The following is a 13,710-nucleotide window of genomic DNA, read 5'->3' on the forward strand; positions in this document are numbered from 1 at the left end:
TGTTGACAAAGAATACCTTTAGTTATTGACAAAGAGTACCTTTAGTTATTGACACATTTTTCCATTTTCGTAGTAACAGATACAAACATAAAACCCACTTACTAAGCATTCAGTATTCAAATAGCAGTAATTAGCAAAAAAAACCCTACTTTTTACTAAAGGAAAATGAACAAGTGTTAAATATTAAATACTAGTTTTTTGTTTTTATGCATTATAAAATATTGTGAGTGAAATAAAAATCAAAAGTGGACCTGTACTTTTATTTTTAAGAAAACTTTTGCAAATGTTTAACATACTAAAAATGGCTTTGTAAAAGATTTTACTCCTTTTCTGATTAAAATAATGTAAATTAGGAGGATCTTTAAGGACAGTCCCCTGCCACTCTGTTCTTTTTCAGAAGAAAGCAAGCTGTCTTTTGGGAAACCCCTACTATGTGCCAGGCATAGCAGGCACTTTTACATGTGATGTCTCATTTAGTCTTCATAGCAGTTCTGAGAATTTGGTATTTTAGTGTTTAATCCCCCTTCCCGCCCTCAGCTTTATCAAGGTATAACTGACAAAGCTTGCATATATTTATAGTATGGAGTGTGGTATTTTGATACATTTATGCACTGTGGAAATGATTAAATCAAGCTGGTTAGCATCTCCAGCGCCTCAGATACCATTTTTTTGTGGTGAGAACTTTAAAAAATCTATCAGAAGTTTTCTTTCTTAAGTAATTTTCCATTATATAGTACCTGATTATTCACTACAGTCCATGCTGTGCTAAGTTTATCCTAAGTGAAAATTTGTGCCCTTTGATCAGGATCTCCCCTCCCGCTGGCCTGTGTTGTTTATTTAAGAATTTTATTAAAATCTTTTTGAAAGACATGTAGGGAGAGATCTCCCATCTACTGGTTTATTTACCAAATGCCTGTGACAACTGAAGCCAGCAGCTGGGAACTCAGTCCTGGTCTTCCGCATGAGTGGCAGAGGCCCAAGTACTTGAGCTGTCACATGCTGCCTCCCAGGGTACACATTGCTAGGAAGCTAATACTGAGAGTGGAGCCAGGACTTGAACCAGTGCGCTCGGGTGTCTCATGCAATATCTTAACTGCTACACCAAACACCTGCTCTGGTGTTCAATTTTTAAAGAGACTAAAAAACAACAGCAGAATTGGAACTGGCCTTATAGAAGGAACCAAATGTCAACTTAGTCTAAGTAAATCTGACTAGGCCGGCCTTGGCACAGCCAGTGAAGCTGCCACTTGCAGTACCAGCATGCAGTTTTCAGTCCTGGTTACTGTTTCTGATCCAGCTTCCTACTGATGTGCTTGGGAAGGCACTGGAAGATCGATCCCCCAGGTAGTTGGTCCCACCACCCAAGTGGGAGACCTAGATGGAAATTCCTGGCTTTGGGCTGTCCCAGACATGACCGTCGTGACCATTTGGGGAGTGAACCACTGGATGGAAGATCTCTTTCTGTCTCTCCCTCTCTCTATTACCCTGCCTTTTAAATACATTTTTTTAAAGATTTATTCATTCATTCATTTGAAAGGTAGAGTTACAGAGAGGCAGAAAAAAAGACAAGTCTTCCATCCACTGGTTCACTCCCCAAATGGCTGCAGCAGCCAGAGCTGAGCAGATTCGAAGCCAGGAGCTTGCTTCTTCGGGGTTTCCTACGTGGGTCCAGGAGCACAAGGACTTGGGCCATCTTCCACTGCCTTCGCAGGCCATGGAGAGCTGGATCGGACATGGAGCAGCTGGGACTCGAACCAGCATCCATATGGGATGCCATCACTGCAGGTAGCTGCTTTATCTGCTACACCACAGCACTGGCCTAAATACATCTTTAAAACTAAGAAGTAATGGGGCCAGAGTTGTGGCTCAGTGGGTTAAGCAGCTGTCTGCAATGCCACCATCCCAAATGGGTGCCAGTTTGTGTCCCAGCTGGTCCACTTCCAATCCAGTTCCCTCATCTCTTTGTATCTGTTTTTCAAGTAAAAAAGGTTTTAAATAAGTAAATGGGACAAGAAGTGGTCTTGGGTTCTCTGTATTTGTCTCTGCTCTGTAAGTGGTGTAGTGTTTCCTCAGAGCCCTCTGGTGGTGATGTGAGTTGGGACCATCCTGGTGAGATGGCGGGGGGACTGGTTGTGAGGGAAGCGGGAAGCATGAGCACACTTGGACGTAATATAGTTGACTTGACACCAAACTTGTGTGTTCAACTGTAAAACCTATTGTGGGGGCCGGCGCTGTGGCGTAGTGGGTAAAGCTTGTTGTTTGCATCCATATGGGCACTGGTTCGTGTCATGGCTGCGCTACTTCTGATCCACTCCCTGCTGATGTGCCTGGGCAAGCAGCTGAAAATGGCCCAAAGTGGTTGGGCCCCCGTACCCACATGGAAGATCCGGAAGAAGCTCCTGGCTTCGGAATGGCCCAGCCCTGGTCGTTGCAGCAATTTGGGAAGTGAACCAGTGAATGGAAGATCTCTGTGTTCTCCTTCTCTGTGTAGCTCTGATTTTCAAGTAAATCTTTTAAAAAAATTTTTGTTGTGAGACTGCTCTTGTAAATAATTATCATTGGTTGTACATTTTTGAATAAGTTATGGAGTTTATTTGGAGTTTATTTTGGAAGTTAAAGCGTGTTATGTCTGTTCATGTATAAGTTTACAATAGTGCTTTTTTTTTTTTCTTTTAAAGATTTGTTTATTTGAAAGAGTTAAGAGAAGCAGAGAGAGGTCTTTCATCCGCTGGGTCACTCCCCAGATGGCCTCAACGGCCGGAGCTGCACCAATCTGAAGCCAGGAGCTTCTTCCAGGTCTCCCACGTGGGTTCAGGGGCCCAAGGACTTGGGCCATCTTCTACTGCTATCCCAGGCCACAGCAGAGAGCTGGATCGGAAGACGAGCAGCTGGGACTTGAACTGGCGCCCATATGGGATGCGGGCGCTTCAGGCCAGGGCTTTAACCCGCTGCGCCACAGCACCGGCCCCAAGAGTTGTGCTTTTTAAAAAGATTTATGGGGCTGGCACCATGGCACAGTAGGTTAATCTTCCACCTACGGTGCCGGCATCCCAAATGGGTGCCAGTTCTAGTCCCGGCAGCTCCTCTTCCAGTCCAGCTCTCTGCTGTGGCCTGGGAAAGCAGTGGAGGATGGCCCAAATGCTTGGATCCCTGCACCCACATGGAAGACCAGGAGGAAGCACCTGGCTCCTGGCTTTGGATCGGCGCAGTTCCGGCCATTGCGGCCATTTGGAGAGTGAACCAATGGAAAGAAGACCTTTCTCTCTGTCTCTCACTGTCTATAACTCTACCTGTCAAATAAATAAATAAAACCTTAAAAAAAAGGATTTATTTATTTGAAAGGTAGAGTTACACAGAGAGAGTGAGAGACAGAGACATCTTCCTTTCTCTGGTTCTCTCTAAATGGCTGCAACAGCCAGGGCTGGGCCAGACCAAAGCCAGGAGCTGGGAGCTTCTTCCAGGTCTACCATGTGGGTGCAGGGACCCAAGCACTTGGGCTGTCTTCTCCTGTTTCCCAGGCACCTTAGCAGGGAGCTGGATTGGAAGTGGAGAAGCCGAACTCGAACTGGCATCCACATGGGATGCCAGTGTTACAGGTGGCAGCTTTACCTGCTGTGCCCCGTATGTTGGTGTTTATGTACTAGCTTTGTAATTTAAAAGGAAAATTCATGTCGGACTTTTACTATCATTTTATGATGAATAAGCATTCTGCTCATCAGTCTCTGAGCTAATCCCAGGGGATCCTGCTGTGACACCAGCTATCAGGAGATTCAGGTATTGTCCATTGTTCTGGCGTCATGTTCATTTCCACAATGCTGCAACCTGGTTTTGACACTTTCTGCTCTGTTGGAGCTACTAGGCATTCTTGAAGGCCACCAGTGTCTTGGGACTTGTTGGAGTCAGTGGCTTTTTCTTAATAGGACTTTCCTTTGATCTGTCTCCAATTTTTGACATCATTGGATTAGAAGCTGCAGTGAACTCTTGATTTGGCTCCTATTTTCCGGCTTCCTGGTTCTCCTATCTGTATATCCTGTCTCTCCTTTTATGTGGGCTGGGAGGCAGGGGACTCACTTGTTTGCATGTCCTCTAGATGTAAGCTTCAGTTCTCATCTCTGTTTAGTTCATTCTTTGTGCTTTGAAGGTTTTATTCACACTCATGATAACAGTGTTAACTTCTTGACAGTTACCAAATTTATTTCTTCTAATGTGATTTCTTTGGGGTTGTGATTCTATGTTTTTTTTTTAATGTTTGTTTATTTGAAAAGCAGAGTGATAAAGCTCTTCCATCTGCTGGTTCGCTACCCAATTCCCACAACAGCTGGGGCTGGGCCAGGAGCCCCGAATTCCATCCATGTCTCTCACATGGTGGTAGGAACCCAAGTACTTGAGCCATCAGCTCTGCCTCCTTGGATGTGTATTAGCAGGAAGCTGGATTAAAAGAGCAGTGAATGGTGAGGACTCAGTCTTAGGCACTCTGATACGGGATGCAGTGAGCCCTCTATCACGTTGCCTGCCCCAGTCCTGTATTTTTAAACTGCCTGCTTGGGTGTTTTCATTTTGGTGCTTTTATTATTATTATTATTTTTTATTTAAAGATTTACTTTACTTGAAGGTCAGAGTGCTAAGCAAAGCAGTCTGCCATCTGCTGGTTCACTCTCTAGACGGCCACAGCCACCTTATGCCAGGAGCCTGGACCTCCCATCTGGGTCTCCCACATAGGAAGCGGAGATCCAGGTACTTAGGCTGTCTTCCACTGCTTCCCCAAGAACATCAGTAGAGGGCTGGATCAGAAGTGGAACAGCCAGGACTCAAACTGGTGCTCCAGTAAGGGATGCCAGCATTGCAAGTGGTCACTTACCTTTCTGTGTACCAAAACACCGCCCCTGTTTCGGTGTTTCTTTGCTTTAAATCACTAAACGCTTTTTCTAAAATAAAGCTCTTCATTTTCCCTCTAGAGTCTGGCTTTTTCATATAATTTCTCTATTTTAATAATCCCAACTTTCTCATATAGGGTTGTTTCTTTTTCCTTTATTTATTTGAAAGGCAGAGTTAGGGAGGGAGGGAGAAAGATCTTCCATCTCTCCCTGTCCCAAATGACCATGATGGCTGGGTCAGGCCAAAGCCAGGATCCAGGAACTCCATCCTGATCTTGCACTTGGGTGGCAGGGGCCCAAGTACTTCAGCCATCTTCCACTGCTTTTCCTAGGCACATTGTTAGGCAGCTGATCAGAAGTGGAGCAGCCAAGACTTGAACTGGTGCCCATATAGGATGCTGGCATCACCGGCTGCGGCTTTGCTGTGCCACAACTCTGGCTCCAGGGTTGTTCCTCTGAAGCTTCTTTTACTCCCAGGGTTCTGCCAACATGAGAAGTTTTGAGTGTTTAATTTATTGAGATAAATAATTTCTTACTGTAATCATCATTTAACCTAAAATTGCCATGAGATTTTGTTAGTGCGTTCATATTTATTTATGGTTACTTTGTTGCCAGGTGATTACCTAAAGCAGAGGGCATGGGTAGTTGAGATCCAGCAGGCCAAATATGGTCCTTGGACGTTTCACAGTCTAATTTTTATCATTTAAGATGTCAAAGTGCAGCAAACCTGCCCATGCCTCAGAGCTGCGTGTTTCAACTTATTTACTCCTAGTTAAGATCTATTGGGTAGGTTTGATAGCTCATGTAATTTCAAAGTGTTGATGAGCATAAATAATACTGGTGTTACCTGTCGTGGAATAATGAAAATCTCCAATTTCTTGCTGACAAAAAGGCACTGCTGAAACTCCTAGGTCTCTGCTACATTCTTAATTGATGAAATTGTCCAATCTTAGTCAGAAGTTAGATGAGAAAGAAATTTGCATCTTTTTTCCTAAACTCACAGTCCTGCTGAATTCTCCCTGGGTCCCACTGAAGAGTTGCTTCTACTAATTCTCTGCTCCATTCTCCATCCTCCACGGGTAACCATTTTTTTCCATTTTCAATTTATCGTCCCAATTGTTCTTATTAAAAAAAAAAATATTTAAAGAAGCAAGCAGAGATTTCCCATCTGCTGCTTCACTCCCCAAATGCCTGCAGCGGCTGGGACTGGGGACTCAAGCCAGAGCTCCCACATGGGTGGCAGGGACCGTGCTACTTGAGCCATCACTGCTGCCCCCTGGTGTGCGTTATCAGGAAGCTGGAATTGGCCGTGGAGCCAGGACTCCAGCCTTGGCCACTCTGATGCAGGATGTGGTGTCTGAACTGCTGCACCACATACCTGCCCCTTGTGTTTTCCTTTTTTTTTTTTTAAGATTGATTTACTTGAGAGAGAATATCTTCATCTGCTGGTTCTAAAATGCCTACGTCAGGGTGAGGCCGGAAGCCAGGAACTGGGTTTGGACGTGTGGGTCTCCCGTGTGGGTGGCAGGGACTCGGGTACCTGAGGCATCGCCGCCGCTTCCTCCCGGGATGTGCATTAGCAGGAAGCCGGGTCAGCAGGGGGCGGGGGTAGCTGGGACTTGAACCAGGCTCTCTGATGATGGGATGTTGACATCCCAGGCAGTGGCTTCACCCGCTGTGCCACAACTCCTGCCCCTTAACTTTTCTGAAAAGAAAAATGCATTCATACCTGTGTGTTAGTATGTATTCCCCTCTCTTCTTGCTGGAAAGGTATCTTGCTTTTTTCAGTTACTGCATTACTAGAGTGGAAATGGTTCTGGGACTGGCGTTGTGGCAGAGTGAGTTAAGCTACCGCCTGCGAGGCCAGCCTCTCCTATGGGTGTTGGTTCAAGTCCCGCTGTTCGACTTCCAGGCCAGCTCCATGCTAATGTGCCTGGGAAAGCAGTAGTGGAGGATCTAAATGCTTTGACCGTGGCACCCATGTGGGAGACCAGGAAGAAGCTCCTGGCTTTGGCCTTGCACAGCCCTGGCTGTTGTGGCCTTTTGGGAGGTGCCCCAGTGGACAGACGATACTTGCCTCTTGCCCCTCCCCCCATAACTCAGCCTTTCAAATAAATAGTAGGTTTTTAAAAGTGTAAGTAGCCCTAATTTTTAAAAAAGCATGATTGCGTAATGCTCCATCCTGTAGATATGCCATAGTTCTCTGGTACTCCGTTGGATTTTGGTTGGATTTCTAGTCTTTGCAGTGACTAATCTTGAGTTACAACTTCTTGTGGTTTTGGCTGGCTTACTTTGGGGATAGATCTTTAAAGTGGATTACTGGGTTAAAGGGTAAGTGCATCTGTCAAGTTATTAGACACATTCAAATTCCTATTTGTAACATTGAGGGTTTCTACCAACAGCAGCTGAATGGTTTTGTATTAGTGTACTGTCTGTCAAGTGGGGGGATCCAGAGGTAACCGCTTGGAGGCTTGAAAGTGCATGTTTGGGAGCCAGTCTGTCGTTTTTTTCCCTTACCTATGCACCCCAGCTCTAGTGCGCTCTGATACCGTAATTCCTACTTTGTGTTGTCTTAAGCTTCTGTCCTTTGCTCTGTTTTTCCATTGCTGTTGGTAAATGGGGCTGTTACCTCAATTCCATAGTGTCCCAGTGAATTCCACTGCCTGTGTTCTCTTGCAAACTCCACGGAGCTGTCACTGTTCTTCAGATCACATCAGTCATGTCTGTAACTCCCCCTCCCCGGAACCTTCCATGGCTGTGTGCAGGTGTTACCCACAGAAAGGCTTTGCATTCCCTTGTTGCAGACTCGCCCACCCCGCCTCTCAGCTCTTGCACAAGTCTCCACTCGGCCTTGGTGCTTTGTTTTTCTGCCTCACACTCTTCTCCTTGTTCCTCTGCTTTGGTTCAAATCCTGTTCAACCTTTGCATGTGTGTGTTTTAAATGCCTCTTGATCATTCTAGCCCAGAATGACTTCTTTCCCCTCTGAACTTGCACTGCTGTTTTGTCTGTTACCTTTAATGTGGTAATAAGTCGTGTATGCCTTGTGACGTGGACCTTCAGGCAGATACTCTGTATGTGCTGCAGGAGAGAATAAGCTCCTCTCTAATGTCTCATGTGCACTTGCTGAAGTTCTCTTTCTGGTAGGACACCAAATAGTAATGCTCTTAGTGCTTGTGCTAAGATCATGTGCACACCGAAGCCGGTCGTCTTGTAGACTTACTCCTTCTGTGAATGCACTGAACTGCACCCTTAGAGGTTTACCGCTGCCACGCTTTATGCCTACTGGTCTTTTTCTGAATAGCTTTATTTAGAACGGCAGAGTGGGGCCAGTGCTGTGACACAGCGGGTTAATGCCCTGGCCTGAAGCGCCCGCATCCCATATGGGCACTGGTTCTAGTCCCAGCTGCTCCACTTCCAATCCAGCTCTCTGCTGTGGCCTGGGAAAGCAGTAGAAGATGGCCCAAGTCCTTGGGCCCCTGCACCCACGTGGGAGACCCGGAAGAAGCTTCTGGCTTCCGATCGGTGCCGTTGTGGCCAATTGGGGAGTGAACCATCAGATGGAAGACCTCTCTCTCTTCCTCTCCTCTCTGTGTAACTCTGACTTTCAAATAAATAAATAAATCTTTAAAAAAAAAAAAAAAGGCTGAGAGACAGAAAATGCATTCCTGTGCACGCACGCTAGGGAGAGCTCTCCAAATGCCCACAGTGGCCAGAGCCTGGCCGGGGTTTAAGCTGGAATGCGATCCAAGTCTCCTGTGGGGTGTCAAGAACCCACTTAGTTGAGCCATCATTGCTGTCTTCCAAGGGGTATATGGAAGGAAGCTTGGAGTCAGGAACCGCAGTTGGGAATTGAACTGAGGCACTCTGGTGTGGCCTGCCAGGATCTTAGCTGCTAGGCTAAACACTTGCTCCTCTATGTCTGCCTTTTGCAGGCATTGCATTCATTTAAAACTAAGAATTTCTCAACTGGGGAGCTTTCCAATTTCAACTCTCATGGCATTAAGTACACACTAACCTGCTGAATAGTTAGTTCTCTTATGTAAATATCAAATAGATAGTGTTAACAAGCAAACATGCTGCTGTGATAAACACCAGTGGTCTCCCGTTGCCCACCTGAAGAACTACAGTGTTCCTAGTGTGTTGGAAATTCCCCTGTGCGTCTTTGCAGTCCCACGTGACCCTCACCAGAATCTGGAATTGCCTGCACCCTCTCCTCCCCAGGTTCCTTTGCTTTTCTGTTTTTAATTCATGTGTTGTATTGGTTTACATGATTTTTGTTAGCTTTTATTATGGAAAATAGGAACTACAACATGCCAGTCTATCATTCAGGCTTTTTTTTTACCCTGCAATATTTTAAAGTAAATCACAACCACCATATAATTTTACCCATAAAAGTGTGTATCTGTGTGTGTATGTGTGTGTGTAAACACAGCAGAGCCTTGGTGGACAGCATCCTGACCAGACATGTAGTGTAGGTCATTGGGTATCTTCCATTCTTGTCATAGGTGTGCCATTCCTTCATAAAACTACTTCTTTAATTAATCTAGATGTAATAATCATATCATAGTAGATGGATTCCTCTGTTGCTTTTATCCACTGTGGAGTCTTTCTGAAACTAGTCCATGTCTGTGTATGTAGTGGAAATCAACTTATGTTGTGTGTGACCTGTTCTGTGACTGTCCTACGGTTTATTAGTGGATTGTTAGTGGACATGTGGATTGTTTCCAGGTGATTTTTTTGCTCTTATGAACAGCATGGCAAATGTGTGTGCATATTTTCTGGTGCACCTATGCAAGAGTTTCTCTAGGTCAAAATTGTTGTATTCATTGCGTATCTGTCACACTGCAAGTCAGAGCCAGAGTGCCTTGAGTACGTCTAAACAGGTGTTAGAAAATAAATCGTTTGTTGAATAATACTCAGTATCATTGAAATTTTAATCGTATTTAAACTTTTACCAAACTAGAAAAGCTAAATTTAGTTTTATTTTTAACAGTCAGTTTTAGCTTTATCTTCGTTAGCTCTACTACAGACTTTATTTTTGAAAAATACTGTAACTCTTTAAAGTATTTATTTGAAAGGCAGAGTGATAACAGATCTCTTTCTCTGTCTTTTCTATCTACTGGTTTATTCTCCAGGGGCCATGACAGCCAGGGTTGGGCTAGGCTGAAGCCAAGAGCCTGGAACTCCATCCAGGTCTTCCACATGGGAGGCAGGGGCTAAACACTTGGACCATCCTCTGCTGCCTTGCCAGGCACCTTCGCAGGGAGCTCTATCAGAAACGGAACAGCTGGGGATTCAAACCAGTGCTCTGATACGATAGCCTAACCTGTTGTTGGCCCTTGCACTGTAAAATGTTAAGTCTGTGCCTTGTTTTTATCTTAACGTCTTCAGCAATCACCCTGACCAAAGCAGCTCTACTCGTTTTCTTGAAAACCTTATTTCTTGTGTTCTGTTATAACTCTGATTTGAATTATCTCATGTTAACATTCTTCAACGTTGGCTTCTGCAGCAGCATCTGCTAAATGTGTTTGGTTTTAATTTATTGGAATGAAGGCAACTATCAGGGTTACATTTATGGGCAAAAAATAGTAACTAGATGTTTAGGATATTTGAGGTGAAATTGAGGTGGGAACACAATTTTCTTTCTTTCTTTCTTTTTTTTTTTTTTTTTTTTTTTTTTGACAGAGAGGAAGGTCTTCCTTTGCCGTTGGTTCACCCTCCAATGGCTGCTGCGGCCGGTGCACTGCAGCCAGCGCACCACGCTGATCCAAAGCCAGGAGCCACGTGCTTCTCCTGGTCTCCCATGGGGTGCAGGGCCCCAAGTACTAGGGCCATCCTCCACTGCCTTCCCGGGCCACAGCAGAGAGCTGGATTGGAAGAGGGGCAACCGGGATAGAATCCGGTGCTCCGACTGGGACTAGAACCCGGTGTGCCGGCGCCGCAAGGTGGAGGATTAGCCTATTGAGCCGCGGCGCCGGCACAATTTTCTCAAAATCTGTAGATTCCTCCCTGAGAACAGAGATGCAGTTGTGCTCATTGAAGTCTTCAGAGTTGGACTGTCCTCTGGTGTCTGTTTAGGAATTGTCAGGGGAGTGGTCACGAGCAGCGTGCACAAAGCCTAGTTAGCTGTGCAGTGAAGAAATGCCTGGCGCTGCGCTGCAGTCCCAGGGCCAAGCCGAATACTGGAGAGCAGAGGCCGCCGTCCTTCCTCAAGCCGGGGTTTAGCTCTGCTGTGGCTCTCCGGTGGGCACTGGCTGTCACAGGCCCTCAGGTTGCTTTTACATTTTCCGAACTACATGCCCTTATAGCTGTCTGGGACACCTCTAAGGGAGACTCCCTACCCCACCCGACTCCTGCCTTGCCCGCTTCATTTCTTCTGGTGCTCACTGGAGTCTGGTCCTCGATGGGAAGCCTCTCTCACAGTCCTTTTTCCTCCTCCTCTTCCTTAAAGACTGGCTTCCCGAGGTGTGGCTGTCCACGCTTTCCCACATCCTGCAAGCCTCTGGGGTGCAGAACAGTGTCCTTCCATCCCTCGTGTTTGTAACCACAGACCCCAAGGTGTGTCCCTTGGAGGTTGTCTGCCTTGTGCACATTTTCCCTCTTTGGGGTCATCTCCTAACCATCAAATTTCTGAAGTCAAATGGTCACCTTGTCACCGCCCAAAGTCTTCCCCACTCCTAGAACCTGTTGTCGTAGGTTACTCAGCTTCATCGTGCCTTGACCTCTTGCTTATTGGAGCTCCATTTTATTCCAGTCATTCGCAGGCACAGCCCTTCCTGGGCCTTGCACACCCTCCCGCCCAGACCAGCACTTCCAGCCACAGTCTTCTGTCTGTCTGTTCTGTGCACTCTTCTCTAGGGGCAGAGGGAATGAGGGCACCAGAGCCTCTTGGGGATCACATCCACCTCCAGCTTTCTTCACTTTCTAAAAAAGAATTATTTTATTTTATTTTAATGGAAAAGCAAAGAGAGCAAAAGAGGCAGGCAGATCCCATCTACTGAATCACTCCCCCAGTGTTCACAACAGCCGGGATTGGGCCAGGGCCAAAGCTAGAGCCAAGAACACAATCCAGGTTTCCCACGTGGTGTCCACTGCCAGCCTTCTTGAAGATGACCTGCATTTTCTGTCTTTCTGTCACTCCCAGCCCATTCCAGTTTGATTCCTGCTCTTAAAAACCACACTGTAACACTTTCCTTGCTAAAGTCACAGAGTAACTGTTGAGTACATAAAACTACAGAAGGTAGGGTTCAGATATGGTAATGATGATGAAAATAATAGCGTATGTCATTTAACTCTCACCACACACCTGTGAGGCATTGAGCTGGATGAAGGAATTTGCCCAGATCACACGAGTAAATGGCAGCTTTATGTGACTTCATTAGGCCTAGATGACCACTGGCTTTTCTTCCCTTGGCTTCATCGTCTAGTCCATTTTCAGAAGCTACCCAGTGTGAGACCATCTGCCTGTGGTTTCTCTGATTAACTGCTTCCCAGAATCAAGTGCTGTATGTCAAAGATAAACTCGCAAGTCCGTCTTCTCTCCTGCACTGTGATTCACCAGTCTTCAGGGTTCATCATGGCCAAAAGGAAACTGCCGCCTACAAGTTGTTCCTCCCCTATTGTTTCCAGCCTTAGCAGGTGATGCCATGGTTTATATCCTACTTATTATACAGATATACATTGGTATTTGTCATCTGAGCTCACTCAAGTAAGTAAAATACAAGGCTGCTTGTTGCAGCATTATAGTTGTTAAAAAGTAAAAACCTGAATACTTCGTGCAGGAACCAGTTTGATAAATGATAGAATAATGCATAGCTCACAAAAACCGTGAGGTGTATTTCAGTAGGTGAAATGAGGTGTAGCTCATTCATAAGTTAAAAAAAGACCAGTGAGTGTGTGGGTTAGCACAGGTGCTGTGGGTTTTTGTTTTTAAGATTTTATTTGAGAGGTAGAGTCACAGAGAGAAAAGTCTTCAATCTGCTGGTTCACTCCCCAAATGGCCGAAACAGCTGGAGCTGGACCAATCTGAAGTCAGGAACCAGGAGCTTCTTCCAGGTCTCCGACATGGGTGCAGGGGCCCAAGGAGTTGGGCCATCTTCTATTGCTTTCCCAGGCCATAGAGGAAAGCTGGATCAGAAGAGGAGCAGCCGGGGGGCCGGCGCTGTGGCGTTGCGGGTAAAGCCGCCGCCTGCAGTGCCGGCATCCCATATCGGCTGCTCCATTTTTGATCCAGCTCTCTGCTGTGGCCTGGGAAAGCAGTGAAAGATGGCCCAAGTATTTGGGCCCCTGCACCCACGTGGGAGAGCTGAAGAAGGCTCCTGGCTTTGGATCAGTGCAGCTCCGGCCTTTGCAGCCATCTGGGGAGTGAACCAGCGGATGGAAGACTTCTCTCTGTGTGTAACTCTATCAAATAAATAAACCTTTAAATAAGAGAGAAGCAGCCAGGACACAAACGGCGACCATAGTGGTTGCCTCAGAGGCAGAGGCTACACTACAATGCAGGCCTCGTTTAGTGTTTTCTTGAGAAACTACTCCCGAGATACATTCTGGAAGAAATATCCTATGGCCAAGTACATTCGAGTGGGAGAATCTTTTCCTGATGGAAATTCATAAAATGTGTTCACTAGTTTACTAAGGCTTCTGGAGTGTTATAGCAAATGAAGTATTTAACTTAAGGTAGTATTTCCTGAAGTCCACTTCTACTCGGTTCAGTTTATATTCCAATTCGTGTTCAGTAAAAGACTGTTGTGTGCTTCTTAAAAAGACGTTTCGGAATGCATGGATGGAACTTTGTTTCAGTAATATCAAAGGAAATACATTTCCATGACTCGAAGA

The 13,710-nt window shown here is 45.8% G+C and overlaps 1 protein-coding gene across 2 annotated transcripts in view; it reads left to right on the forward strand.

Moving 5' to 3' along the window:
• Positions 1–13,710, forward strand: part of CUL1 (cullin 1) — a 107,496-nt gene that overhangs the window by 15,482 nt on the left and 78,304 nt on the right. The gene's annotated exons all lie outside the window — the stretch shown is intronic.

Source organism: Lepus europaeus, chromosome 1, assembly GCF_033115175.1.
Source record: "Lepus europaeus isolate LE1 chromosome 1, mLepTim1.pri, whole genome shotgun sequence".
NCBI lineage: Eukaryota > Metazoa > Chordata > Mammalia > Lagomorpha > Leporidae > Lepus > Lepus europaeus.